The 24,095-nt window shown below is 47.5% G+C and overlaps 1 protein-coding gene across 3 annotated transcripts in view; it reads right to left on the minus strand.

Moving 5' to 3' along the window:
- The window catches only part of PTPN3 (protein tyrosine phosphatase non-receptor type 3), a 140,416-nt gene that overhangs the window by 98,695 nt on the left and 17,626 nt on the right, over positions 1-24,095 (minus strand). Inside the window, exon 1 of one of the 3 annotated variants that reach the window (XM_079112578.1) lies at positions 4,696-4,852. The exons of 1 other annotated variant lie outside the window; for it this stretch is intronic. The gene's annotated coding sequence lies outside the window, so the exon portion shown is untranslated. Of the gene's footprint in view, positions 1-4,164; positions 4,321-4,695; positions 4,853-24,095 lie in introns of those variants that run through there. One more of the 3 variants, XM_079112579.1, reaches the window with a different exon arrangement.

Consider the following 24,095-nt stretch of genomic DNA (forward strand, 5'->3'; position numbering starts at 1 on the left):
GTTCTCAGGCTATGATGTGCACCCTTCACAGTCTATTTTCTTACTCCATCTGTCAAATGGGGTTGCTAGGCATGAGCAAGATTTGGGGGCTAGAAAGCACCCTTTGTTCCCTTTTGGGGCACCAGAGGACAAATGCAGAAAATTCACTCCGAACTACACACTGCATAAACATTTGCTAAAAGCTGTGTATCCTGACAAATCATAAGACCTGAATTTTCCAGCACTATCCCAGTTGCAAAATCCTCTGTCCTAACTTTCCACATAAACCATCAAAATGTCTCAAAAATTCCACTCTCTCAGTATCCAAACACCTCCTGGGCCTTCTCTTGTACAGAGCAGCAGCACGTTCTTTTTTGGACTACCCATCCCAGTCTCTGGTTCAGAAAATGCAGTCAGCAGAGCACTGCTGGGCCCCTGAAGGAAACGGGGTCAGGGAGAAAAGTCTGTAGCTGTCAGCAGGGCCTCATTCTCAGAACTGGCTCTTCCCTGGCACAGCAGTCAGTAACTACGGTGACCAACATCACTTGCAGAGGGACACATTGTAGGTAGGTGAGTCTGCCCCCACCTACCTACTTACCAAGCATGTAGGGTTAAAGGCATAAGTTAGTGTTTGGAAAGCACTCGGAACAGGGCCCAGCAGCCAGGGAGCACCTTATTAGTGCTAAATAGGCAAAACCAGAGCATCCTTGGCAGAAGTTGACCCTGCTTTAAAGACAACCAGAGGTGTAGCTCCCATCCTGGGGACTGCAAAAAGAACTGGCACTAACCCCTGAGCTGGGCGAGGCCCACTGTGCATAGAGATGGGGGAACACCCCGACTACAGGAGTGGGGTCCTGCACCAGTGCAGGTCAAGAGGCTGGGCTTGAGCCAGCACACTGGTGCACAGGTCGAGTCCCAGCTACGCAGGAAGCTGAGGTGGGAGGACTGCTTGAGCACAGGAGTTCAAGAGCAGCCTGGGCAAAAATAGCAAGACCCTACCTCAAAAGCAAAGAGGTTGGGCTTGGGATGAGTCAGAAGGCCTAAAATATAAAAAGTCTCATAGGCTGGGGACACAACTCAGTGGCACAGCACTTGTCTAGCCTGTGCGAGGCCCTGGATTCAACCCCAAAGCACAACAAGCAAGATCTCTTCACGCCTCTGCATCTCTTCCTGCCATTCTGTCCACCCTGAATGCCATCTTTTTTTTTTTTTTTTAACTTTCAAGGCTTAATGCGAATGCCACCAACTCCCTGTGACATTTCCTGATGCTCCTCAAAATGAATGGCTACCTCCCCTAGCCCCCTAGTGTCCCTTGCATCTGGTGTAATCCCGCTTCAAAGCAATTCTCAGATGGATGGATGGAGGGACGGACGGATGGAGACACACCCACACACAGTGTCACAAATCCTCCAAAGGCAGGGATCAGCTTTCATCTCTGCAGGCCTCTGGCCTGACACATAGTATAGACTCAAAAAATGTCTGTATTTGTTGTTGACTCTGTGCTCCCAGCTGGTCTTAGAATACCCAGTTAATGTGGAGGGTTCAGGTGGGTACAAGCAGAAGCTCAGGTGTCAGAAGTCATGGTCAGCTCAGATTTCAGCCGGGGCCTACCAACAGCTTCACTCAGTCTCCTCTGCAGCCCAAGGAAAGGAGATACCTGTATGATGGGAGGTTGAGGTCACCAGGGCCCAGACAAGAGCAGTGCAAGTGACCTGGTCCTGCCCCATCTGAGTTAGAGTTGGAAGGAAGAGCGGATGCCTGGGGGCTGCCCTGCCCGACAGCCAACGTATGGTCACATGCCTTTGGCACTGTATCCCCTGCTACAGACCCTGGGAAGAGTTGAAGGATCAGCCCTGCTTTCTAGGAACTCACTCTCTTGTGGCAGGACAGTGAGCCCTAGGATTAGGTCAAGAGGAGTTCTCCCCTGAGGGGGAGGGAGGGACCACAAATCACTGATCCCTCTCAATCTGCTGCCAGGCACTGAGAATTTGGGAGGGAGGGGATATGGCACCCTGCTCCCTCCAATACACAATGCTGGTCCCCTCTAGTAGGTTACATCCATTCCAGAAAAGAGCACCCCTTTTGTGCACAAGGTGACAATTAGTCCTCTCACTCTGGTCCTACTCCATCTTTTGTAGCTCAACTTCCACACCTACAAGGGAATGGGGGGTGGGGAAGTCAGCAGGCCTGGGCAGCAACCCTTCTACTTCACAGTGAAAGATCAGAGTTGGTTTCAAACCAGGGATGGATTACCATCTTGGGACTCCAACTTCTTTCTTGGGTAAGAGTTGTCTATGAATCTTGCCTCCTTTACCAGGTCCCCAACACATGAAGACCGTTAAAAGCTACCAAAATACCTCTGGTGTAACAAACAAAATGAATGCTCAGAGATGGAGGAGTGAGCAGTGTGGGATCCTGAATCTGCTCTTTCTCCTGCCCTAAGCTTTCCGCGAGGGCATACCCTGGGTCTGGCTGGCCTGAACTGCAGGGAAGCCCATCCAGGCACCCTGGATTTGTTGAGGACTGGTCCAATTCTGTAGCCCCACCCAGCGCGGCACCTGCCATAGAAGCAGCTCAATCAATGGAGCTGTTCTAAAATGTCTTTAGTAACTTGACCTTTTACAAGCCCCGGCTAATGTCTAATTTGCATATAGGAGTCCTTTTTAAGAGAAGGCAAATCACCAGAGACAACCAGGATCGATACAGCGTATTAGGCACGTTTTATTCTACTCTCTCCACAAATTGGTATTCCATTAACTGTATGTGGGATTTATGAGAGCTCACTATAAACTAGAATATTTAACTAGCACAGCCTACTCTCTCCCAGATAATGGCCTCCTGTTGTTAATTTTCAACTAGTCAATCTCAGAAAGGTTTCCAGCTTCCAACATACTCTACATCCTGATTTAATCAAGCAGAAAGTCATCCAAGTGAAGGCCTCCATGCAACAAATGGCGGCTGAATGCACAAGAGAAAGACTTGGCCTCAGACCCAGAAGAGTTGCGTTACTGCCCAGTCGTGCCACATAGTATGTAGCTGGCTGCTCAGAGCCTCAGTTTCCTCCTCTGTGAAATGGGAGTGACACCAGCCTTGTGGGGGAGTTGTAAAAGTTAGATGATACTGATACTCTGTACAGCTCTAGAAGGTGATGCACAGATTACTATCATAAATGCACAAGATGAAATTCTCAAATAACTCAGGCTAATGTCAGAAAACAGGGATTATCTAAATTGGCAGTTTCAAAGGAGAAGGAGGAGACATTTTGCCCCCAAGGGACATTTAACAATGTCTGGAGACATTTCTGGTCGCACAACTGGGAGAGGTATTGCCACTGCAATCTACTGGGTAGAGACCAGGGATGCTGCTAAACGGCTACAATGCATAGGACAGACCCCTAAGAAGAGAATTATCCAATCCCACAATGTTGATTGTGTGAGGTTGAGAAATCCTGATCCAAATAATCAATTAAAGTTGGGCCTGGGAGCTTTATAGAACAAAAATCTTCCTAACCAGGCTTTACTTTCTCAAATCATCTGCTTAAACATTTGCAAGATGGATCATCTTGCAAAACAGTTCTTTTGTAAGTGAAGCCAAACTGCCAACTTCTGGAGTTTCTGAATGCATAAAACTGCTTTTAAAAAAGATGCTCTCTGATTACACTTCAGGAAATTGTTTTTCCAAAGCCTCTGCGTTCAGCAGAAGTTCTCCTGGGCACAGACAGGCCCCGAAGATGCTTTTCTAATTCTAATTTCCTGGTGAAATGGGAGCCACGAGGGTCTCTAAATGAATTAAATTCACATCACGCCAACTGCTCGCTTGCTTTGTGCCGGGCACTGAGCCAAACACCTCCACATAATTTATCCCACTTAATCCACCAACAACCCAGTGAGGTGGGCATTATTACCGGCTGTTTGCAGGGGAGGAAATGGTGGATCAGAGAGGTTAAACGACTTGCCCAAGGACACCAGCTGGCCAAGGGGGAGCCTGAACACAGGTCTCCAGTTTCCAAGCCACAGGCTCTTTCCACCACCTCGGGAAACCCAGGTGTCAAGTTATCTCAACTTCCCATTAATTTTTAAGGCCACCGCAACTTCTCAGTAAGTTTGGGTGGCAGACACGGGAATTTCCGGGGAGCTGGGCGCTCTCACGTACACGCCCCCACGGCAGCTGTCTCACCGCAGTTACCTGATAAATCATTCCATATCGCCCGCGGAACGGGAGGGTTTATTGGCGCTGGGGTTCGTGCCAGGCCCAGGAAATGCCATCTTTGAAAGCCGAGAGGCGGATTCGCCCCGGGGCCGAAGTCTTGCGGCCGCCGCCGGCTCGCTGCCCCCGCGCGGGGCGCCCCTGGGCGCCCGGAGCCAGGGTCGCGGCGGCGCGGGACCCTCGGGCGCGCGGGCACCGGGCTCCGCGGGTTGCGCCGCCCCGCTCGGCCGGAGCGCACGCCCACGCCCGCCGCGCCGCGTCCCGGACGCCCGCCCCGGCCCCGCCGCGCCCGGCCGGGCCCCCGCCCCGCGCCCCGGCCCCGCCAGGTGAGCGCGGCGCGGCGCCCCCTCCCCGCCCCGACGTGGCGCCGGGACCCTGCGCCCGCCGCGCCGCCCGCCCGCGCGTCCGCCGCGCGCCCGGGGACGGTGGGGGCGGGGCGGCGCCGAGCGCGCCCCCAGCCCCGCCGTCCGCGCCCTGCCCGCGGCCCGCTGGGGTCGCGCCGGCCCCTACCTGCAGCATCCGGGGGCGCGGGGCGCCCAGGTAGGTCGCGCGTGCGGGCGGCGCGGAAGCTCGCTCGCGGCGCGACCTGGCCGCCGTCTGAGCATGCCCAGTGCCGCCCGCGGGCGGCTCCCGCCGGCCGGGCTGGCCGCGACGGGCCCGCGCGCCGGGCGGGGGGCGGGTGCCCGGGCCGGCCTGCGGGGCGCTCCCGCCCCTGCCCCGGGCCGCGCGCTCCGACGCGTCTCCCAGGACCACCTGGCACGGCCGCCGAGCTCAGGGCCGGCCCCAGTTCCCTGGCTCCTGCACGCAGACATTCATTCCTTTACGCATTTACTGAACACCTACTACGTGCCCGGCCCTCAATGATTTCATGCCGAGAAATGGCAAGTAGTTGGCGCTTCTTTAAAACAAGAGAGGTGGGTCTTACAGGACGAGTCAGTGGCTGAAATAGGGTCCCGCTGATTCCCAGTCCGGTGCTAGTCCGGTTGCACTAGTGAGCTTCCCGGGTGAAACCTTCCCCTGGCTTGCGGGGGGGCCCCTACCAGATCCGTGTTGCTAATTGACTCTTAAGCCTCCTCTCACACCTGCCTTCCTCCAGCTCCTGGAGCACTTTTCTATTCATCAGACATTCAAGGGCTTGACCAGCCTCAGGACATTTGCACATGTCTGTCCCACTGCAGGACGCATTGCCCGCTTTTCACATGTCTGACGCCTCCCACTTGTGCATATATCCCCTCATTGGAGAGGCCTTCCCTGTCTACCTTTCTAAATTGGCCCTCGACTATTTTCTTAAAAGCATTTGTCACTATTTATCCATTCAACAAATACTGAGCCCCTGCTCCCGTTTCTCACGTGCAGTTAACAAATAGACAAAACCCTATCCCAGGGTTAGGGGTTGTGAGAAGGGAGACCCGGCGACAGATAAAGAGCAAATTAGCAAACGATGTAGCCTATGAAAGGTGATAAGTTCTTTATGGGAAAAGAGCCAGGTGAGAAGGCTTGCGAGTGGAGGTGGTGCAATTTTCAATGAGGCGGTCAGATCAGGTCCTTGAGCTGATGGAGGAGTCTGATCAGGTGGCCGGATCGGGTGACACTGAGAGGTGACATTTCAGCCACTCAGATAAACGGGAAGAGCATTCCTGGGAAGGAAACCAGCCAGTGCAAAAAGCTGAAAGCGCAAGACGGCTTAAGGAACAGCGAGGGAACAAACTTTGGCTTTTCCTGATGTGCTCACTTCTTCAGGTGTGTCCCCCTCTGGACGTCAGTTCTGGGGCTGTGGCTCTGCCTTTCTGCTGCAGTGACCGAGGCCCTTCAGCAGCGCTTGGCACAGTGTGAATATGTGTTGAATGAATGCGTGAACTAAAGGATGGAGAGATGGCTGGGACCCCCGGTCCCGATCCAGGTACCCAAGGTCTAGGGAGCCATTTGTCCTGGAGCCATGCGGAGACCCGGGCAATGCCGGATATCCCACTTTAGTCCCTGTCACCGTGTCACACGTCCCAGGGTAGCGCCACTGCAGCGGGTGCCGCCCGGGCGTCGCGTCGGGGGAATTCCGACGGAGCGGGAGTCCCTCGGGCAGCGATGCGGGCGCCCCGCCCTGGTCCGGCGGGATCGCCGGCAAAACCTGGAGCCGCAGAGCCTGCCCAGCACTGCTCGGACCGGCGAGGAGCGCACTGGGCATGCTCGGAGCCGGGCGGGGCCGAGCTCTGGGAAGGAGGAGGCCTCTGGAGGGCCGGCGACGCCCCACAGAGCTCCACCTGGCCCTTGGTGGCTCGCTCTTCCGCCCTCTCTCAGGAGCAGCTGGGGAACTGCCCCCCCACCCCCCGCGGCAAAGTGCGGTGAGAAAACAATTCGGAGTTGGTTAGCAGACCGCATACTTTATCCATTTCCAGCTGCTGTGGGATCTGAGACAAGCGCCTTTCCTTCTCTGTGCCTCAAGTAATATGAATACCCACGTCTTCATCTGAATTAACAGGAACTTGTTTAGTCCACTTTAAAGGTTTTTGTTTTGTTCTTTTGGTGCTGGGGAGTGAACCTAGGGCCTTGCACATGCTTAGCACTCAGCTGCAAATTTTACTACAAAACCCAGCCCCCCAAATCCCTTTCGCAGTTATTCATCATCCTCAGACCAATTTACCACCTGTCGAGATGAGAAGACCGAGGTTACAGGCATGCGAGTTCCTGAGTTGTCCTAATTTTGCAGTCCACTAGACTGAAACCATCTTTCTTTTCTTTCAGCAATGATTACCATAAGCAGTGTTCTCAATTTCGAGCTACAAGTATCTGTACACCTGAAGGAAAAGACCTAATTTTTTTTTTTTTTTTTTTTTTTTTGAATCATGCATTTCAAATTCCCACAACAGAATGAAAGGGTATTTCCCAAATTGGAAACTAAGTGCTCAACAGTAGAGGCATGACTGTCAGGTTAGGGTATATTCGTTGAAATAATAACTTTTACACAGAGTTAGAACATGCTGCGCCAGGAAATCTTTGGGAATGTGATGAGTGAAAAAGTTGAGTAGATAAGTGTGTAAAGACACTCCGGAGGCTAAGGCAGGAGGATCGGGAGTTCAAAGCCAGCCTCAGCAAAAGCAGGGTGCTAAGCAATTCAATGAGACCCTGTCTCTAAATAAAAATAGAAAATAGGACTGGGGATGTGGCTCAGTGGTCGAGTTCCCCTGTGTTCAATCCCTGGTATCCTGTCAAAAAAAGATGACCTAGACACATGACCAAGCCTAGGAGGAAATAGAAGAAAGAATCAAGTCTGATTTTTTTCAGTAGTAGGGTTATTTTTTCAAATGTATCTAAACTCTTTAAGTTGATTCATGCCATAGGTAATGTTTTGTTTGCTATAATAAACATTTATAAGACCAAAATAAAATTTTTTGTTTTGTTAAGTCTAATAGTAACCACGACTCTGATCAAGTTCAAGTGTGGCTTGTGTGTTTTCTACACATTCTCTCTTCACACCTTTCCATGCTCACAGTGGGTGATTTTCAGCTCAGTTTTACTGAAGAGCAATCTCAGCCCTGTTCACAGCTGGGAACAGAAAGGGTCAGGATTTGAATGCAAGTTAAGTCTGAACTCAAAGCCAGGGAGTCAGGTTTCAAGGCCCACTGCCTCTGCGTGTAGTAGCTTGCCATGATAAGAGGATAAGAGGAGCCACATAGCATTTTGTTTTGTATCTTATTTTATTTTTACCTTATTTTCTCTATCCTTTGATGTGTTCATAGGTTACAGATTACCTTTAAATGCTCTGGTCTCCTGTTACTGTCTTATTCTTGGGACCAAAATGTTAAAAAGTCCATCCTTTTTAATCTGTTGCACCTGGAGAGACATAATGTTATTATCAGCAGAGACAGTGACCTTATATCAGAAGTTCCCAAACCTTATTCAGATGGGGTTTTTGGATGGACCCATAGTCTTTGGTTGAACATAGCCAAATCTAGAGCAAACTAGGCCAGGTTGGGAACAAGGCTACATGAAGTCCCAGATAACCAGGCTGGTTCAGACAGAACCCACATAGATGACCGTTCTTGGACAATAAGTTTGGCAGCAGGGTTGCCACCCAATGGAACCATGAACTTCTCAGGAACTCGCTGATAAGATGTAGAGCTGACAGCCTTTATCCTGTTTGCTGAGGCAAAGTCAGGGATCCTGGTCCTGCTGTTAAACTCCAAAACACTAGTCAGCTCTCCCTTTTCATCATACTGGTAGACCACCCAGAGATCCAGAAACCGTGAGACAACAACAACGAATCAAAGAGGGTCATTTCACTGGGCAGGAGGATAAGCCACAAGCTGAGCACGTCACCAGTAATGGATCAGATTCATACAGGAGGGATGGGAGATTAGGACTGAAACAGTCATTAGCAACATTCCCAGAAACTGCCATTTGGACAGAAGATCTGGTGCCAGGCACTGCACACCAGCAATTGGTTGGGGGAATTTATAGGAAGAGTTTCCTAGAAGAATTGGTGAGGATTGTCATTTATATCAAGACTCAGCAAGTCTGGGCTCCACTTGAACTGCTTTGGTGATTGACAGGGCGGGGGTCCCAGCTGACATGCTAATGTTCATGAATTATTTGTGCAGCTAATGCAAGTTCAGGAAGTGCCTACAATCCGGAAATACATGGGCAAATGGTGGTGTTGTCGTGAAATGAGAAAACACAGGGTAAAATTATGTGCACCGAATGGACTCAACTGTGTGAATTACTGGGTCAAAACATATAAAATTACTAACATGTGGGTCAAAAATGGTTGAACATGGGCAGTTTCCTGTATGTCAACTCAATAGGTACACACAGGAAAAAGATGAGAAAGAACCACACCATGTCATGTGTGAGTAACTGGGTTTGATCCTTGGCACTGCAAGACCAAACAAACAAAAACTACACCAAAATATTAAAGGGGGCTGTGTTTGGCTATTACATTTACAGGCAGAGAAATAAGCTACAGAAGGTACTCAAGTTTTGTGACATCTATTTCTTCATATGTCTTTAGATTTCACTAACTCTTATTTCACAATAAGCATGTTTCTTTTATTATGAGAAAAAAATGGAATGAACTTAAACGTTGTCAAGCAGAAAGAAATGAGGCAAAGAGGGGGAAAATGGTTACTCTGGAATTACCCGCAGAAACTGAGGAACTCTTTTCTTGGGGAAGTGTGTGTGTCTACCAACAAGGAGTCCCCAGTGATGACAGATGGTGACAGGATGTCTGTTCCTGGCTTGGGAGTGAGAGAGAGGAACAAGTGACCTGTGCTCAGTCAGGAACATGCTAGAGAGTGTTACTCAAACCCAGGACCCTCAGCCATTCAGCCTGTGCTCCAGAAATCCACTTTTGAGAAATGCAAACATTTATTTTTATTTATTTTTGTGATCGTGGGGATCAACCAGGACCTCCTGCACACCTACATCTATCACTGAGCTGTACTCTCCCACCCAAAAAGTACATCTGAGTCCCATGTTTAACTTTTGCCAAATGTCTTTCATTGCAAATTATCACTGAAAAGAGGAGTTTTGTTTTATAAGACTAATTAACAGATTTAGCACTGAACACAAGAGCAGTCATGAGGTGAGGTTGTTGGGGATGAAGCCTTAGAGAATTCATTCATTCATCGAGAGTTTATTAGGCACCTACAGTGTGTCAGGCATTGCTCTGAGGGCTTAGGAGACATCAATGAACAGAACAAAGATCCCACTCTTATGGGGTGTGCATTCTAATGCAGGGAGGTATGTGGAACAGTAAGCAACAGACGTGATAAAGAAATGGACTATAAAGAGCATGTGAATAATAGAGAGTGTGAAGGGGACAGGAGTTGCCATTTTAAATAGGATTGAGAAACTTAATGGCTTAAGCAAAGACCTGAAGGGTGTTATTAATATAGATATTTGGGGGAATAATCTGGGCAGAGGCAATAGCCAGGCCCAAATCCTTTGAGGGAGCAGATCTGGAGGAAGAAGACTGGTAGGGCGAAGGAGAAAGGTCAGAGGTATTGACATGGGACCTCCATGAGCTCCAGGAGTGACTCAGGCTTCCAGTCTGAGGTAGATGGGAGGCCATGCCAATTTTCTGGTCGTCAGATACACTTGTAACCCTCAAAAGGTAAACGGGGTCCCTTTAGATCATCACTTGATGCCAACTTGACCATAAACAGATTCAAATAATGGAACCAAATATCATGTGGCAGCCTTTCTTTAGAAGAAGTTCGGCTAGACAGTTCAGATTAGACTTACATTTTTAATATTAAAATAGAAATGGAATAGTTGGGATTGTGGCTCAGTGGTAGAGCACTTGCCTAGCATGTGTGAGGCACTGGGTTTGATTCTCAGCACCACATATAAATAAAATAAAGGTCTATCAACATCTGAAAAATTTTTAAAAAATAGAAATGGAAATATAACATCAAACAACACTATCAGAGGATTCTCAGACCTTTAATGATCACTGTGAGCCCTCAGGTATACAGTGTTTGGGACATGCTCTTCAGACACACACACTGTAGAAATAACAGAGGCCCAGATGATAACAGACTTGCAAAGCCCCCTGTACCAGGAAAATAGCAATGTGAGTCTAGGGTCAGTCATCCAGCTCTGAAAACCCAAAGTCGTGGGGATGCTCCATGAACAGAAGACAGTGGCTTTAGAAGTGAAGAGAGATGATGAGACATGCAGGAGGTGGCCATTGACATCCTGAACTGTGGCTGGCCATAAGTAAGCAATGGCTTGCCCTGAAAAGGGTGGTGTCACCTTACAAAACAGAGACATGGATTTGTCAGGAGTCTCCCGACCACACTTTTCAAGGTTCCTCTGCTGAAAATGGAAAGAGAGAGGAAAATGCCCAGGTGATGAAGACTTGTCATACAGCGGACGTGAGTCTGAGACACCAGCAACGGTGAAGAGAACTTGGGGGTAATCCCTGATAGAAGAGGCAGGAAGTCAGGAATAATGCTGGAGGCAGTGTTTCTCAAAGTGGGACCCAGGAGCCACCCCCAGACATCAAGATCATCTTGGGATGGGCTGGGGACGTAGCAAATGTAGCACTTGTTTAGCATGCTGGGTTTAATCCCAAGTACTCCAAAAACCAAACAACAACAACAACAAAGAGCAAGAGAGAGAGAAGAAAAGGAAGAAAGAAAAGATAAAAAAGATCATCTCGGGAAGGGAGTCTTTGGAGCCTCAGCACCCATCTCTGGGCATGGGACCCAAGAACCTGCGTTTTAAAATTCACTACAAGAACCTTTGGCTCGTGAAGTTTTTTATTTTCATTTTTGAGTGTTTTTGTATTGGATGCTGGGCAGTGAACTCAGGGCCTCACACGCCCTGAGCACGTGCTCTACCACTGACTGACATATGCCCCCAGCACCCACACTGAAGACTTATAACATCTGTCCCACGACCTCCGATATATGTACACCAAGAACACAGTCTGAGTAATAAATAAGAGGATGGGAAATTTTACCAAGAGACAATGGCCTTGTGGGCATTATTGATGCTTGAATGAATGACACTAAGAATTAGCATCAACCTCCTAAAGGAGGTGTACATGCGAAGGGGAAAAGGACAACAGGCAAGTAGGAATCCCCAGGTGTCAGGCTCTCTGTCCTGGACCTCGTGTGCCTGAGAGTGTTCATCCTGCCCTCCTGGGACCAGGAGCAAGCTAATCATGTGACAGGAGAGGAGGCAGTAGTGAGGGTAGTAGTCATGGTAGGGATGTTTGCAAGAGGAGGGGACCTTAAAATAAACACATGGAAGGATGTAGGATATACACAAAACTGAAACTGGCAAGGTCATTACCTCCCAAAGAGTTCAGGGAGGGGAGAAATGAAAGTCCAGTGTTTACCCTCAAGGTTTTCATGTCTTCTGGATTTTCCATTGTGTCATGTGTGACCCATTTAGGAATAAAGAAGTTCCCACTGGAGAAAAAAATAATGAGGTACACCTGATACTTTTTTCAAAATTATTTTGTTTCCCATGTCAACTCCCTCTAAATCTTGCTGCCCGGGTGCAAATAAAGCCCAGGTTACTTGACAAGATAAGTCTCTATGACGCTGGCACCGCAGTGTATACTTTGCTCAAAGGAAATAGCCGTAATTTCAAGAATTCTTACTTCTTCTGGAAATTCACATGACTAAGGGATGGAACAGGAAAAAAAAAAAAAAAAGAGCTTTGGATGCAGATGAAAGGAAAGGAAAAATGGTGTTGGTGACCTTGAGATCAGCAATGATGCTTCCCTGACACAGTTGCTGCCAAAACGGCCTGTGAAGCCAGAGGGGGACCCTCAATTCCGCAGGTCTCCACGGGAAGTCACGTCCCCGGGAGGAGGATCCTCAGGGGTCCTGTTCTTGCTTGGCTTACCATTTCATCCCTGAGAGCTGGAAACTTGATGTGGGCCCAGGAGAAAACTGCTTCCAACTCCTGGTGACATTTCAAAAACGGGGGCTGCTGTCTGGCCTGCCCAGTGCTCTGGTGACCTTCTAGCATTGCCGGATGACACATCACAGGATTTCCTCAACTGCGCCCTGGCGTCCAGTTAGGATGTCTTTCTCATTTTTTCCATGGTACACACAGTCATTGCGTCACAGTCCAAACAGACCGTTCGGTGATGTCTCTATAAACATGAGTCACATGTGAGGCTAAAGGGATCCGTGTTCAGCCAGGGACAGCAGGGTTCCTGAGTCACATTATCCTCACAGAAGACTGCAGGTTGATGAAGGTCCTGGGGTTTCCTGCCAAGATGCCTGAGCTGCACTCCATGCAGAGGTCATGGAGGCCTACAGAGAGAGACTGCTCTTCTTCATCCCTGACTTCCCCTCCCCGGATGTGGTTCTCCAGGCATTCTATCAGAATACATTACTCTTTCCCCATTTCTTCATCTTTGTCTTAGTCTAGCTTTTATTGCTATAACACAACACCCAAGACTGGGTAGTTTATAAATAAAAGAGGCTTTGAGGTTTGCAGTTCTGGAGGCTGGGAAATTCAAGATTGGCAGTCACATCTGGTCATCTGGTGAAGGCTTTGTGCTGCCTCTTGATGTGGTAGCAGTGGGAAGAAGAGGTGGGCACATGTAGCAGAGACAAAACACAAGGGGCTGCCTCACTCTATGACAATCTTCTTTTGAAATAACTAATCTAGTTCTGTGAACTTTAACCCAGTCCTGTGAGAAAGGCATTAATCCCTCTTCAGCATCCAATCACCTCTTGAAGGGCCCACAACTTCTCAACACCATTTACCTGCAGAATCACATTTCAACATTGGTTTTGGAGGGTAAAATCATATTCATGCCGGGCCTGGTGGCACACACCTGTAATCCCAGTGGCTCAGGAGGCTGAGGCAGGAGGATGGCAAGTTCAAGGATAGCCTCAGCAACTTAGCAAAATATAAATAAACAAACGAATAAAAAAAAAAAAAAAAAAAAGGTCAGGGATCAGGCTCAGTGGTTAAGCACCCTTGGGTTCAATGCCTGGTACCAGAAGAGAAAATAAAAGAAAAACCATATTCAAACCATAACAATCCTCTTGGGCTTCTCTCAATTTGGTCCTTGATGCCACTACCTTGTCCAGTCATGGTCATCCAGCCTAAGAATAGGCACAACCCTCTTTCTAGTTTCCCCTTGAAGAATGAAGGCCACCAGTATCAATCTCTGGAAATAGCTCAGTCCATCATTTCTGCTGCCGAAATCCCATGCATCCTTTTAGATCCATCTCAGAGGTTACTTCCTAGATTTTCTCAACTGGTTAGAAGCTCTCTAACTCTAACCCCTGTGCTGCAGGGTATTTGATCTGTTCTTTTATGCTCCTTATCACTTTTGCACTTATATTAATGACCATGTCCCTTTTGGAAAGCTCTTAGAAAATCCCCTGAAAGACCTTCCCATGCCACATGGGCTGTGACTGCCCTTTAAGTACTTAAAGGACTATGAGCCTCTTCTAAAAAATCACTTGGCTTTCTATAGTGAACAGAAAGATCTATGTTGTATTTAAAGGTCCTTTATCAAAAATAATTCCAGAATTTTGCTTCCTAGCTTGATAATCAATCACTCATTATGTAGATAGGAAAGAGATGTAGATAGGTGTAGAGAAATGTGTCCAGCACTGTCCCAAATTAGGTATATTTAATCTGTGATTGGCTATCACTCTGCACTTTCAATATCTTGCCTGTGTGAACTAATTAAAGGAGTTAGGACATCCTCCCTGCCTCGCCACACCCAAGTGTCACCTGGTTGTGTTATCAGAAGGTCTGCAGGTGAAGTGCACACTTCTCTGTTGTCTACCTGCTTTGCTGAGTGACCTTAATTCCAAACCAACTCTGGGACTCATAACCTCCATATTGAAGCAGAAAGACTGGGAATCATGGAGACAGTAAAATCCCTCATAGAAATGACCACGGGACAAAGAAAGGCCAAAACCCTTTTGATTTCTCATGGTTTCAATTCACTGCAATCTAAAATCATAAACAGTCTCAACCGTGGGAAGCTGCCCTAATTCTGTCAGTCCCTGTGACGGTATTCCATCTGCACGCTCTAGGGTAAATGCATTGAGGACAGTCTGCAGTGACCAGCTTTCTTTGCACAGGCAGGTGGAGGGGCCCTACCTTCTGCATTTAGATTCCACTAGATTCACACTTTAACGCATTATGTACAATTGAGCAAGTCTGTCACCCCAACTGTGAACTCTCACATTCTTTCTTCTGCTGGGAGGGAGCCTGGGGAGATTCTATTACTTACTACAACTGTGATGAGTGAGTGAATTGATGGAAATAGGTTTGCCTTGTTTCTGTTTGTGTTTTCTTGAATGTTAGGGATTGAACATAGAGGACCTGGGGCATGCTAAGCGCATGCTCTACCACTGCCCTACACCCCCCACCGGGGTTCCCTTAGTGATATGCTCCAGTCAAGCCAAGTCCCTTGACTTACTATAGCTAGTGTTGCATTTTCCATTACACTTGGTTCAATGATATTAAAAAAATGTACATAATACTAGCACATATTTCAAATGCCAATTCATGTGAGAGAACAATTTCCCAACACTGTTATCTAGATTTTTCTCAAGTTCCCTGGGTTGAGGTCAGTCTTTGTAGTTAATGTTGGGTTCCTGACCCAAACACAGCCTGTGCCAGTTATGAAAAAATAAAAAGCCAGTTTTCCATGGTTTGGATAAAGAGGCGACCGTGGGAACATGTACAACTCTTTTTCTAGTTCTGGTAAAGTCACTGCAAAGCCAATCTAGCCTGCCTCTCCTGTGTACCAGCACGGAAATGGGGACAGATCAGGACCGTCCCACAAGAGGAAATGGAGCAAGAGGAAATGGACCCCTTCTGGGGGCCCAGTTCTGGAAAGCCAGTTTTGGCATATGGAGCTGAGGGAAGTATTGATCCCAGTCAGGAGGGGAAATATCTTTTTAGCTATTTATTAGGCAACACTGAAGCAATCTCAAAAACTCCCCTATATAAAGGGAAATATGGACTTAATTTAGTCAAAGAAAAAAATGCAAATCAGACTTATGGACAGAAATGAGTCATTATAGTACTATTGATAATTGCTAAAAATGTAAAACAAGTGACTGAACAAACATAAAATAGTAATGTCACATTGATTTTATTTTTTGCAGTGCTAGGGATGGAGCCCACGGCCGCAGATATGCTAGGCAAGTACTCTGCTATGGAGCTACACCCCAAGTCCTCTCACTGATTATGACGTAACTCAGAATTATTTTACAAAGAGTTTGTAACAACAGGGAAAACACTATCGTTGGAGTTTAGATGAAGATTGTGAGACATAAAGCTGTATCCACAATATAACTTTGCTTTTTGGTACTGGGGATGAAACCAGGGCCTTGCACATGCTAGATAAGCAATCTACCATGAGCTACATCCAAGCCCTTTTTATTTTTAATTTTGAAATGAAGTCTCACTAAGTTGCCCAGGCTGGTTTCAAACTTGTGAGCCTTCTGCCTCAGCCTCCTGAGTCTGTGGGTTTACAGGCATGCACTACCATATACAGCTCACAGCACAACCTGTAAAGAACAAAACACATTTCTGCACACTAAAAGGTCTAAAAGAAAATGTGCTAACAGGTACTCAAGAACAGTTATTTCTAGATAATGATATAACCAGTGATTTTAATTGCCTATTTTGGATTTTTCAAAAATTTTAGAACATGTGTTCAACACTTCAAAAATCAGAAGCATTAAGAAAAAAATCTAATCAAGAACAAACACCAAAACTTCAGGAGTAGCTACGTAAAATATACAGGAGTAGACCTTTGTCTCAGGGTGACTGCAGCACTAGCCTTTGGAATTTCATGGCTCTCCTATGGGAGGTTTAACCACAGTGCCTAAGATGTCTCTGGCACCCTCTTCATATCCTGTACACCAGCTCTGTTCCCAATGAGAAGTCTTACAATCTCGCGAGTGGGGATGCCCATGAGCCAGTGGAAGAACTTGGCCAGAGTAACTGGATTCCTTCATGAAGAAATTTAACCCGGATTACAAAGGGGATAAAAGAGAAGAAACACAAAAAGATCCCAAGATCAAGAGACAGAGCAACTGTGATGGAATGCAGTGGACTCCAAAGACGTGAGCCTCTGTAGTCCACACCCCTGTGAATTCCCTCCCATGCTGAGGCTGAGCACCGCCATGAGACTTGATTTTGCCAGTGGAATATAAGTGAACAAGACGGGTGGGCATTTGCACACTGGTGCTGGCCCTCTTGGAACCCAGAGACCACCACCCCATTAAGAACACTGGGATGGGGCTGGTGGTGTAGCTTCGTAGTAGAGCACATGCTGAGCAGGTGTGAGGTCCAATCTCTGCTCCTGAGAAAGCCCAGGATTAGCAACTACATGGAGAGAGGCCAAGCCATGTGAGGTTTGTTTGAGCTGAACCCAGAGTAGATTAGTAGAGCTACTCAGCCAACATGATGAATCATGAGAAATAAAAAAAAAAAAGAAAAAAATCATTGTCATTTTGAGCCACTACATTTAGGAGTGGCTTGTTACAACAGATAACTAAGGCATTCACAAGAGGGACTCCTATTGCTGAGCCTATCCCTTGAATCCTTCTATTTCCAGACTGACTTATTCCTGGTTCACATAAACCCAACTGAATATCTGTTCTGGGATTCTTCGAGATTTCCATTTTCCATACTAGCCCCTTATAATACCCCCACAGTGGTTCTCAAATCCCTGTATTCAAAGAAATGAACCAAAATTCAAATGTCTTCAGGGGAGGGAAGCTGTTGGTCTTGCTCACCAGGACACCCCCATGCCTGGGATGATATCTATCACATAGACCTTAAGAAATACTGGTAAATAAATGAACCAATGGATCTCGGGAGTTTGTTTAAAATACAGCTTCTGGGTCTACCTCTGGAGATTCTGATTTGGTAGGTCTAGGGGGGCCCAGGAAATTGCATCTGAGTGATGCCGAGGCAGGAGACCTGTGGACCACAACTAACCGATTTTCCAGCTGACCGTGCAATAGAATTAACTGTAACACCTCTTAGCAATATTAGTTCCTGATCCTCACCCCTGACCTACTGAATCCGAAAAATCCCTGGAGATGGAGACGCCAGTCTATATTATAAAGAAGCCCCCCGGGTGAACACTGGGCAGCTGTCCCCGCAGGGAAGGCATTTGGAAACCACTGGCCCAACCAACACAGTCTCTGGAGGTCACACAGCAGCCGGCACCATGTTCTCACTCCTGAGGCTGAAGAACACATACCTACTTAAACATTAGCACGCTAATCTCTCAGGCGTTTCGAAGAAAGGTTTTTACAGTGATAAGTGTTTGTTAAGGATTCCTTCTAAGTCTAAATGCCTCATCTGTCAAACAGATGTTGGTAACACCTGCCTCCTGGAATCTATGGGGGCTGAACGGAATTAAGGTGTATGACTGTTTTGGAACCTAAAGCACTATGCACAGGTTTTAATCATGAGTATGTCATGCAGAAGATTAAAATAGTTGATTTACCTTTAGGAAATTAATTAGGATTCATTGTAAAGTGTTTGGTTCCTCCTTAGGAAGGGAGAACCAGGTCTTTTTTTTTTTTTTTTTTTTTAAACATTTTTTAGTTGTTGATGTGCCTTTAGTTTTATTTATATATTTATTTATATGTGGTGCTGAGGATTGAACCCAGGGCCTCACACATGCCAGGCAAGTGCTCTACCACTGAGCCACAACCCCAGCCCCTAGAACCAGGTCTTTGGGAACTCTACACAAATGTTTAGGAAGGGGAATCCTGAAACACATCTCTGATTCCTTCCCATGTGATCAAAGCCTGTAGCACCTGCACCCTAAATCCCTAGTCTCTCCTTCCCTGCCCCTCTTCTTCTTCCTCTTGCTGCCTCTAAGGGTCATCCCTTCCAAAGAATCAATGTGGTATGCTTGTTCACCCCTTTCACTGGTCCTAGTTCAAGCTGGGCACTAAGTCTGGATAGGTTCCCTACCTCTCGTGGTACTGGGGAATGAATCCAGGGGTGCTTTACCACTGAGCTACATCCCCACTCCTTTCTGTTTTTGTTTTGACACAGGGTCTCCTTAAGTTGCTGAGGTTGTCTTAGAACTTGCAATCCTCCTGCTGCAGCCTCCAGGGTCACTGGGATTTTAGTTGTGCACCACCACACCTGGTTGGAGTGTTAATTTTTGTTCATACCCACCCACCTGGGCCTTTCTGTATTTTTGGTGTCTATTATGTCTCCCACATTCTGGTCAGATGAAATTGACCAGCCCCTCTTTCCAGCTGCCACTGGACATTTATTCAGGACCTTGCATCCTTTCATTCCACCTGCCTAAGTCCTTAAATTTCTACCCCTTTCTCACGGAGCCAAAGCTCATAGAGGGCAGGAGCTTTCCCGTGTTTGTCCCCACGTCTGTAGCCCTGAGCACAGAGCCTGGCCCACAGAAGGGATTCACACACATTTGCTGATGGAGTGTATGGCCGACAAGGGCTGTCCTGGGTAGGTGTGGACTTCCGGAGACAGAGAGACACTCACACTTGGAAGTAGTCTTGCATTTCTCTCTGATTCTGGCTTACTGCTGTTGGTCTTTGTCCTTGCAAAGATTTTTGAAACTGAAACAACTCATAAACGGCTTGCTGGATCATTAGCTGGTGGATGTATCCAGCAGGTTTAGAAGAGTTTGCCTATGTTGGGCATTATACGTCATTTTAATATTTGATGTAAATGACTAGATTAAGATCTTAGTAAGAAATCTCTTCAGAAGGCCAGTTCTGATACCACTTGACCCCTCCAGGTGGATGTCCTGCAAACCCTTCAAATTCAGCAAATCCCAAACTGACAGATCAACTCCATCCCACAAACCTGCTTCTTATCCACTACTTCTCAGCCCAGTTGCCTGGACTCCAAGTCCCATGTCCTACCACCTCTTTCTCCTCTGCTATGTAAGAAAATGACCTGCTCTCTTCATGTGATGCACACAGTAGTTCTCACGTCCTTCCTGAGCCCCACTTTCTATTTCTGGACTCCTTATGCCTCAGCAGTCCTCTCTCGCACGTAGTCTCCCAGCTGGTCTGCCAGTCTCTCCTCTCTCTCATCCTCTCTCTGTTCAAATACTGGTAGCATGTCAATGTTGCTAAAGCACAGGTTTGGACACAGTGTGCCTCTGCTTGAAACCTGTAGTGGCTCCCAAGGCCTACATGCTGAATGGAGCCCAAACTCCTTAGTCTGCATCATATCTGATGGTAAGAGACCGACCTGATTAGATGCCATCTTTGAGAAGTGAGAACACAAGGAAGAGGCAGCAGGAGGTATTCATTCAACAAACATTGATTGGCACTAACCATATGGCATGCACCGCTCTAGCTTCAGGAGAATACAGCAAAGACCTTGATTTCATGGAGTTTATATGTGAGGAGAAGAAAACTGGAGTCATTGGTAGCCACGTGTAAGATAACCAGAGCTCTATATGGAGAGAGGAGTGTGGTAGGTTGTATAGTCTATGTTGGCTCCAATTCTTCCCTCCTATTAGCCATGCTCTTTGCCCTGTGACTTTGCAATTTCTTCCACAAGAAGTAGGTGAACTTCCCTCTGCTTGATTTTGAGCTTGGTCTTATGACTTGCTTTGGGATATTAGCAGATGTGACACAATTAGGAACTTGAAATGCACTTATATGGTTGAACTCATCCCTCTGGTACTTCTGCTACAAAAAGACTGTCCCATGTCCCAGGTAGAATGCTGACCCCAGAAGAAGAAAAGCATGAAACAGCACTGAACTGAGAGTGAATAGCTCATTTACATTACTGAATTTTTGGAGTGGTTTGTTATACAGCATTGATGGGCAACAGCTGACTGATACAAGGGGCTTTAGGTCCATCCTCTGTGAGATTGACATGACATCCCTGTATTGGAGGTACTATTCCAGAGGGACAGGGCTGCTGCTAGCAGGTATTCTTTTACTTACTTCCATACAAGAAACCCTTCCAGATAAGAAATATCTGAACTTGGCCATCTATATCAGCACATAAGAAACCTGAGGATATCTTTCCTTGCAGTCTGAAAGAGCCTAATAAGATATTGTCTCCCTATCTATCAGTGTCTGTGAGGGGCGAGATTGTTCTTGATTGCCTTACTGGTGTACAGCCTGGTGGAGGGTCCGGTACTCTAGTTGTGGAATCAGAAGTAACTCCTGTCAAAATTAGCAAGTTTAAAGAAGTACTCTGCCTGAGGTTTCCCCACTGGAGGGCCTGTTTCCATGCAAGAGACTATTACCAATTAAGTTTATCTGTCCACCTACCCACCCACTTACTCATGGTGACTGGAAGTCACTCTGTGGGGCACTGGGATATAAAAGCAAATCAGACATGACTGATCTGTCCTTGTAGGATCTAGTGGAAGGGACAAATAGATTATTATAAGGTAGCAAGAGAAAAATCTATCAGAGAAGTCAGAGCAAGATAATGAGGGAACAGTAATTCAGTAGACTTCACTAATCAGATGATGCTTGTGATAGGTGTGACAGGGAAGGAGGAGATGACCAGCTAGGTGTAGGAGGAATGGGTGACTTTAGGATCATGATGTGAGTGTAAGGGTGTGGGGGAGGAGTGGGAAGTGCAGGGAAGCGAGGTAGACGCTCAGGTGGGAACAGTTTGTATGCCAACTCTGCGGAGTCTGGACTTGGTCCCAAAGGCCCTGGGGAGCAATGGGAATTGTAAGAAGGGGAGCGACATGTTTGAGTTTTGTCTACTTAGAGGATACCTCTAGAAGCCAGGTGCAGTGGTGCAAGCCTATCATCCCAGTGACTTAGGAGTCTGAGGCAGGAGGATCGTGAGTTCAAAGCCAGCCTCAGCAATTTAGTGAGACGCTGTCTCTAAATAAAGTATAAAAAAAGGGCTGGGGTTGTAGGTTCAATTCCCAATACCAAGAAGAAAAAACAAATCCCTCTAGCAACAATAGTTTAGGGGAAGACAGGAAGCTGCTTTTCATCGCAGTAATAAAGGGGAGCAATGAAGAAGGACTTACAAACTGGTGGGAAACTAGAAAAGTGAAGGGCTGGGAAAGTCAGGCTAGAAGCCAAATGGACAGACCTGGTCCCTGCACTGTGGAAGATAGGTGTCAAAAGCCAATGCTGCTGGCACGGCGGCACATGCCTGAAATTCCAGTGGCTCGGGAGGCTGAGGCAGGAGGATCACAAGTTCCAGGCCAGCCTCAGCAGCTTAGCGAGACCCTGTCTTCAAATAAAAAAATAAAAAATAAAAAGGGCTGGGGATGTGGCTCAGTGGTTAAGTGCCCCTGTGTTCAACACTGGTACCAAAAAAAAAAAAAAAAAAGAGGAAAAAATAAAAGCCAGTGCAATGGGGACCACATTTTGGGAAAAACCCCTTGTACTGGGTATTCCTCATTCACTCATGCAGACGTGCCCTCTGCTTTCATTCACTGTGCTCTGAGCCCAGGGAAGCTGCCTTCTTGGCCTCTACCTCCGGGCTTTCTTAGGCCTCTCTGCCTTACCACGGAGAGAGTGGGCATGAACTCCCCTGGTCCCTTCCCACTAGTGACGCTAGTGATGCATCCAGGACTCTCTCCTGGTGGTGGCTGCTCTTCCCTGGCTCCCTTCCTTGCCCGTTAGCTACAGGCCTACGGCTGCTAGTCTCTGAGTCCTTCATTGTCTTTATTTCCTTGAACCCTGCTCGGGCCTCTCTAAATAATTCCGTCATGACACACTCTCCAATTAGCTTTTTGAGTGTGCCCTCTGCTTCCTGCCAAGATGGGAAAACAAAAACATTGACTGGAAAGGTCAATAATTCTGGGCTCAGTGCGGTTCAGTTCGATTCCATTCAGCAAACATTTGCTGAGGGAGGTCCCCTCCGCCAGCCTCTGTGCCAGGAGCTGGGGATAGAAGAAAGACCCAGGCCCCACCTGCCGGGGGTTCACAGCTTCCTGGGAGGCTGGATGTCAGTGGGGATGCTCGGAGGTGCCGTTGACTCTGCCAGGGGTGGCAGGCAACACGGGCTTCCCTAAAGGTGACACAGAAAGGAGGTGACACAGAAAGGGTAGAGAAAGAAGGACTGAGGCAGAGACAGGTTTATAAAGGGGTGAATGGCAGTGCCCGGTGTGGCTGCACTGGAGGTGGCATAGGGGCTTTGGTGGGAGGCAGAGGTGCGACCATGTCTCAGCCATAGGATGCCCCCCAGGGACAAATGCTGGCAGGAGGCCCGCCTCCTAGGTGATCTGTGTGAGCTGGGTGCCTCACACTCTTTTCCAATTGCCACGATTTGAGTTTTTTCCTTCTAAAGGAGCCCTAGTTCTACAAAGGTTCCCCTGCCTCCCTCCAGGGGTGTCTGGTAGAAAAGAGGAGGGGTCTTGGAGTCATGGGCCTGGGGGCCTTGAGATTGAGATGAAAGATAAGCTCTGGCTGGTATGTGCCACAGACCTCCCATTTGGGATTCCTGATTGTATGAACCATCTCCTCCATTGACTTTAAAGGAGGATGAGTCTGGTAAACTCCTTGTTGGGATTCGGATGTGAGGTACCTCCCAAAAGTTCATGTGTGAGAGAATGCAAAGAGGTTCAGAGGACAAATGATGGGGTTATAAGAACCTCAACCCAATCGATGAATTAATTCCTTGATGGGATTAACTGAGTGGTAAGCGAAGGCAGGCAGGGTGTGGCTGGAGGAGGTGGGTCATTGGGAGCATGCCTTTGGAGTATATATTTTGTATCTGTAGGGTGGAGTCTCCTCTCTACTTCCTGATCCCTACGTGCTTCCCTCTGCCACACCACTCTGCCATGACGTTCTGCCTCATCTTGAGCCCAGAAGAATGGAGCTGGCTGTCTACCGACTGAGACCTCTGAAACTGTGAGCCCCCAAATAAACTTTTCCTTTTCTACAATTCGTCTGGTTGGGTCTTTCAGTCACAGCAGCAAAAATGCTGACTAAAACGCTCCTCTTCATCCTTCAAAGACCATTGATGTTTTACTTCCTCCAGCAAGACTTCCAGGAACACCCTTCCTGGAACACAAGACTTCTCCTGGATTCCTCACAGTCTCTGGTAAATTGTATGATCACCAGAGTATGTGACCCACCTGGCTACTAGATTTTCAGGTCTGTGGCTCTGACATTTGTATCTCTCCAGGACCTCGTGTAGTAGGGTAGCAGAAAATATTTGTTGAGTGGAATTAAAAGGAAGTCTTCCTGCAATAGAAGTGGCAGGAATAATGGTAAGATCATCACCCCTGTTTGAGGAATGAGGAAACTGACCCAGGGCTGAGAAGAGACTTGTGTCATATCTTGCACAACCCATAAATGACAAGGTAGAACTGGGACCCGAAACGAAACACACCTGCTAATTCCAAGGACTGGAGAAAGCGTGGCTGGGCTCCTCATTCACCGGGGCGCGGGGCAGCTGGCTAGCCAAGGCTATTCAGCCAGAAGGTTGGGAAGAAGGACGATTGC

This window comes from Sciurus vulgaris, assembly GCF_902686455.1.
Source record: "Sciurus vulgaris genome assembly, chromosome: 15".
Lineage (NCBI taxonomy): Eukaryota > Metazoa > Chordata > Mammalia > Rodentia > Sciuridae > Sciurus > Sciurus vulgaris.